This window comes from Delphinus delphis, chromosome 10 (genome assembly GCF_949987515.2).
Source record: "Delphinus delphis chromosome 10, mDelDel1.2, whole genome shotgun sequence".
Lineage (NCBI taxonomy): Eukaryota > Metazoa > Chordata > Mammalia > Artiodactyla > Delphinidae > Delphinus > Delphinus delphis.
The window spans coordinates 728,831-735,332 of record NC_082692.2 but is presented as its reverse complement, the minus strand read 5'-3'; the positions used below and the strand labels follow the sequence as shown (position 1 = coordinate 735,332).

General features: G+C 46.7%; 1 long non-coding RNA gene across 1 annotated transcript; it reads left to right on the top strand.

Annotated features, from left to right (window-relative positions):
* Window positions 1–640: 640 nt before the first annotated feature.
* On the top strand, window positions 641–1,509 carry LOC132431841 (uncharacterized). The gene is made up of 3 exons (XR_009520814.1): window positions 641–711; window positions 1,180–1,289; window positions 1,410–1,509. It is a non-coding gene; the product is annotated as an uncharacterized lncRNA (long non-coding RNA).
* The last annotated feature ends 4,993 nt before the right edge of the window (window positions 1,510–6,502 follow it).

The window sequence follows — 6,502 nt, the reverse complement described above, 5'->3', positions numbered from 1 at the left end:
TTTAATTTCATTCAACAGCCTTTTTTTCTCACCTACCTAAATCTGGAAAGTACCCAGCCTAATTTATAACACAGGTTTTGTGCTCAACAAATGTTAATTCCCTTGCATCTCATATATCATTTGAATGTTCCCCAGTAGACACTTGAGAAATCCTCATTAAATGAGTATATAATAACAGATAACGTTTATAGAATACTTACCACATGCTAGGTACTAAGGTACGTTCTTTTCAAATTATCTCGTCTTATCCTTACTACAGTTTTATTAGGCAGGTACTACTATTGTTCCCATGTTATGGATGAGGAAGCTGATGCCGACAGGTTACATAAGTTGCCGTAGGTCCCAGAGCCAGAAAGGGGAGAACCGGAGCCTGTGTGTGTCCGTGGCATAGGCCCTCCCCACGTCCATCCCAGGAGAGGCTCCCACCTCACCTGCTTCCTAGCAGTCACTAAACTCAGTGTTTGAGGCCCATTTTGTGGTCAGAACTGTAGCTGGGAATTAACAGACACAGGTCTTTTACCTACAAGGTTAGAGTCCAAGTGTGAAAAAAAACAACAAAAAAGCAACATGAGTAGCAGTCAGAGCTCAGAATGATGTGGGATAGACTCTAAAGGGAATGGAAATTTAGGGAACGCAGAGAGCGACAAAGCAGGGGCAGTTAAAGAGAGAAGACTTCCCGGAAGAAGGGGACCCCACGGACTCTGAACAAGGGTAAGATGTGAACATCCCCATAGGTTCCCCCAAAGTGTGGCCTGAGCGTGGGAGCGAGGGAGGGCAGAGGGTGAGCTGGAGGGCTGAGGCCACAGAGGTCGGCCCCCAAGGCCCCAGTAAAGAAGACGGATTTTATCCCAAGTGTGTTTGGAAGCTATGGGCAGGTTTTAATAGTAGGTAACATGATCCTGTCAACATTTTAAGGTCACCTGGCTGGAGAATGGGGGTGTGGGGCAGAAAAAACAGTTAGGGGACGAGCCTTCCTGAGACACGCAGTGGGACCGCTGCTCCGTGGGGCTCCGTGGGGTTGCAGGTCAGGCATTTGGAGTGGGCCAGGCAGCTCTGTGTGATGTCCCCTGTGTGCCAGGTCCAGGTCAGGCATAGGGTGGGTTTCTGAGAGGGAGACAAAGGATGTCAGTGCAGCATTTGCGGGAGGTCGGTTACAACGATGGTCGTGCATGTGGTTAGACCAGGATGGAAGCACAGCTGGAGGGGCTGATGGAGCGGAAACGGGTACCATCGTTGGACCGAAGTGTGGATCCCGACAAAGAATCAAGACCAAGGGCAAACCTGAGCGAGTGAGTTTAAGAGGAGGCGGTGGTGGGGAGAGTGTGGCGTGGCTGAAGTTTCAGAAATGGGAGCTAAGTTTCAATGAAAGTGGTGCAAACTTTATATACATGTTTTTCATATACACAAAGCCTTTTTCAGGACCCCAACTTCCCCTCCAGCTATGACCTTACATGCCTTCCGTTTACCATCAAGCTTCAAACTGCTCTTCTTGATGACGCCAGCGACCCCCACAGAGTGACTTGAAGATGCAAATGTCACCATTTCACACCATCAAAGGATAATGAACTCCCTTGTTAGGAGGTCAACATATTTTCCAATTTCCCTTTACGTTTCTTCTTTGGCCCATATATTACTTAGAAGTGCGTTATTTAGTTTCTAAGTATTTGAGGATCTTCCAGATATCTTTCTGCTGGTGATTCCTAACTTAATCCCATCGGGATCAGAGAACATAATTTGTACAACCAGAAGGCTTTTAAATTTATTAAGGTTTGTTTTGTGACCCAGAATATGCCTGATCTTGGAAAGGGTGCCTGAACAGGACATATATTCTGCTATCCCGGGTGGAAGGTTCTGTCGATGTCACTTAGGTCAGTTTGGTTGATATTTTTGGGCTCAAGTCTTGTTTATTTTTCGCTGCAGCTCTGTCATCTTTCGCCCCCTACATTTGAAGCCCTGTTATTAAGGGACTACCCCTTTAGGGTTGCTGGACCCCTTTATCACTGCAAAATGACCTGATTGCTCTGGGGATGTCCTTTGCTTTGAAGTCTACTCTTGTCTGACATTAAAGTCGTCACCGCAGCTTCTCTGACTAGTGTTAGCACGTCTGTTTCCTTCCTTTTACTTCTAACCGACTATCAGGTGATGCTTTGTGGGGTTGCAAAGCAAACAGACTGTAAATGGCCAAAAAGCTGCTTGCTTGGGCTATTTTTAAAATAATTGGATGTGTAAAAATTTGAGTTTGGTGTCGGCAGGCTCTTGAGCTAATGGGTCTTGTGCAGTGAAGAAATAAGGCAGGAGCTGACCTGCAGAGGCCGTGTTAGGCACATGTGTATCATCTGTCAATAGTCAGAGAGTTAAATGAATTTCTCAAGTACGAAAAGTAATAGGTTTAAAATTATCAGAAACTCTACGGGTAGCACGAGTCATAACCATACATCACATAGTTTGTTTTATCTTCAAATTTTAGTTCCTAGGTTGATTGCATTTATACATCAAAAATCAACTTGACCCTTATCAGTCCTATGAAGATTTTGTTCCTGTTAGAAGCCATATAATTTAGAGCAGGCTGGAGCTGGGGTAGGAAACTCAGAAACTCAGAAAATGGAAATAAGGCCCACTCACAATTCTCAGGATTCACCAGCCCAAACAGAAGCATCAGCTAAAAGTGTTTATTAAAACTCTGTGGGCCTCCATCTTTAGGAGATGCCATTTATTCTTCCCACAAATATGTGTGATGCCAGGTGGACAGAACAGACGCGGTTCCCCCCCCAAGAACCTCTGGGGAAGGAAGACCCCCACCCAGAACACAGTGATGGAAGGTGCTGATAGTGGATGGGGGGACTCAGGGCTTGGTGAGACCCCCGGCAGAAGAAGTAACAGGTTAGCGACACGGTAAGGTGTGTATTCAAGCAGTGGAAGTGACCTGATCAAATCTGGTTTTCAGGCCATGACCCTCTCTCTGGTGTAACAAGGTCGGCATTGTAGCGTGTTGGGTTTTACAGTTCAAAGCGATGACCACTTAGCTGTATAGTGCTTCAGAAGACATCTCTCCTGATTCCAAGTAGCCCTTTCCTGACAAACGTTTTCAAGTCTGGGAATGTATTGAGTCCATGATCACTTCACTTTCCTCCCTAACACGGCCTCCTCTGTCGGGTGCTTCCAGCACTTGACAGGACAGGACTGAAATGCTGTGCTTCACTCACGAAAGTTAACTAAAGTTTACACACAGCCCTACAACGTACAACTTCTTAAGTTTCCAGTTTTGGGTCATTTACAATGAATTACTCTCCTGTGTTACAAATTCTGTAATCTCAGATCTGAGGATACCAAGGGTGAGTGATACCAGGATTTAAAATAGACCCGCCAGGAGTCACTGGAATTCTTGAAGCTGCACTGGGTAACGTCTCTCTGAAGGATTTTTGCAATTCACTTGATCTTACAAGGAAGTAGCTATTTTAAAAAATTCCATCCACTGTATGTAAAGCAAGCCGTATGATTTAAGATAATCACCAAGTGCCACATCGCGTTACAGAGCCTGCGTCCAGCTCAGCCAGGTTCCAGCTGCTGTGTTTACCAGCAGAAGTGCCTCGGAGCCTCTGCTCAGATACCTGCTTGTAAATGTCTGCACAGACCCGCTCACGCCCACCTCAAGGCGCATTTGGGCCTGTCCAAATGGCAGGCATTGCCTTTCTTTAAGCGTATGCGTGTGGGTTGAAACACATTAATCACTTTTCAAAATCCTTCAAGTATTTGTGCGGTAATTTCAATAAACTAGATTTCAAAGCAGGTGGGCACCCTGCCAGCAGGCGGACGAGCCCAGGGGTGGGATTCTGGCATTTCTTGTTCAATGCTACGTGCCATTAAGGAAAAGCGCTTGAAACAAGGAGGGAGAGTCCAATTATGCCGTGGAGAGGCGTGTGTGTGTGTTAATGTCCTGTCTTTACAGCAATTTACGGTTTGTGCCAAGCCATAAATATTTATAATTTTAGCTCAGACCCTTCCCCCCTGCATCACTCTACGTGTTTTCTCTGGTTCCTGTGCTCCCTTCCGGGACAGCCCGGGCAGAGGCGGCACCCCCATCGCCCCCCGGCTTGCGCTTGCTTACCGACAGGACCCAGGCTGCTTGCAGTTAATCCTGGCGCCCGCCAGCTCTCATGGACTCGTCACTATCAATAAGTCAGAGGCCTGACCTACTATGAGTTGGCGCTGGCAGTGCCGCTGGGAAAGATCACACGTCCCCGACGCCACGCTGACCCCTCCCTGCAGAAAGGGACCTGCTGCCAAAGCCCGGGAGGGGAGAAGGTAGAGCCTCTGACTCGCTCTCCAGGCCGTGCATGGCCTGGGCGGTCGCCCCCGTCTGCAAAACACAGCACGTTTTTCAAATTCCTGCAAATAATGGTGATAATAATAGACACTTTGTGAGAGGTGGGGAGACCGGGGTCCATAGTCTCAGTACGGAGCTCTGGGGGATCCACGTTGGTGGCGATGACTTAGGGCTGCCCGTCAGTGTAGGTGATTCCCAAGAGCCTGGGCCACACTCCACCCTCCGCGTTGCTGGTCTGTGTTGAAAGGCTGACTTCTGGTCTGTTGGGAAGGATCAAGCCGTGAGAATGGAGCCTCTTTGTTCTGGAGAAACGTCTGGAGAGCTGGTTCTGGTCTCTGTTTGTTTAGTAGATAGACATGCCTTTTCCAAGGAACACCGTCCGAAGCACTCATGTGACTGTGCAACTCTACAATGTCTGGTGCAAAATGACGATCTCCCTTGGTAAGGAAGAAGCCACCGAAGTTCCAGGGCTCATTCTATTATCTTGTGGGACAAACTGAAAGTTAAGAAAGCAAGAGATAGGCTCTTTCTTAGATACCATCTAAAATTCCTGCTTCCTTTACCTCCAAACCCCACCCCCGTGGGGCCGCATGGGTCCTGGGAGCATAGAAGGGAGGCCAGGGGAGAACAGGAGAAGCAGGCGGGAGGGACCGTCCAAGACCGGAGGAGCAGGAGAGGAGCTGAGGGCCTTTGCCCCTCCCATTCCAGCCCGGGAAGCCTGCTGGGCTCCCAGGCCGAGTCCCCCGCTCTCCGAGACCAGAGGCACCCCTGGGCCCCTTCTGTTGCCTTGAGCCTAAGCCACACCCTGCACCCCCCCCCCCCCCCCCCCGCCACCGTTTCCAGCCCTGTGGATCCCAAGCATAGGCCCTGCCCACCACCTAAACCCCACCCCTGCTTAAGCCGCGGCTCTCCTACAGGCAAGGTCTTTTCTGCCTTTTTTTTTTCTTCTTCTTCTTCTCCTCTTTTTTACTATTGTGGTTCTGTTTTACCTTCTAGCTGTTGTTTCATCTAAAGTTTATTTTTATATTCTTTCTAACATATCTGTTAATTTCCTAGACTAATTATATTTTTTACTCTTTGTTATTGTTCTGATCCTTTTACGCTTTTCTTTTTTTTTTTTTTACATCTTTATTGGAGTATAATTGCTTTACAGTGGTGTGTTAGTTTCTGCTTTATAACAAAGTGAATCAGTTATACATATACATATATCCCCATATCCCTTTCCTCTTGCGTCTCCCTCCCTCCCACCCTCCCTTTCCCACCCCTCTAGGTGGTCACAAAGCACCAAGCTGATTTCCCTGTGCTATGCGGCTGCTTCCCACTAGCTATCTATTTTACGTTTGGTAGCGTATATATGTCCATGCCTCTCTCCCGCTTTGTCCCAGCTTACCCTTCCCCCTCCCCATATACTCAAGTCCATGCTCTAGTAGGTCTGTGTCTTTATTCCCGTCTTACCCCTAGGTTCTTCATGACCTTTTTTTCCCCTTAAATTCCATATATATGTGTTAGCATACGGTATTTGTTTTTCTCTTTCTGACTTACTTCACTCTGTATGACAGACTCTAGGTCCATCCACCTCACTACAAATAACTCAATTTCGTTTCTCTTTATGGCTGAGTAATATTCCACTGTATATATGTGCCACATCTTCTTTATCCATTCATCCGATGATGGACACTTAGGCTGCTTCCATGTCTGGCTATTGTAAATAGAGCTGCAATGAACATTTTGGTACATGACTCTTTTTGAATTATGGTTTTCTCAGGGTATATGCCCAGTAGTGGGATTGCTGGGTCATATGGTAGTTCTATTTGTAGTATTTTAAGGAACCTCCATACTGTTCTCCATAGTGGCTGTATCAATTTACTTTCCCACCAGCAGTGCAAGAGTGTTCCCTTTTCTCCACACCCTCTCCAGCATTTATTGTTTCTAGATTTTTTGATGATGGCCATTCTGACTGGTGTGAGATGATATCTCATTGTAGTTTTGATTTGCATTTCTCTAATGATTAATGATGTTGAGCATTCTTTCATGTGTCTGTTGGCAATCTGTATATCTTCTTTGGAGAAATGTCTATTTAGGTCTTCTGCCCATCTTTGGATTTGTTTGTTTGTTTTTTTGTTATTGAGCTACATGAGCTGCTTGTAAAGTTAGGAGATCAATCCTTTGTCAGTTGCT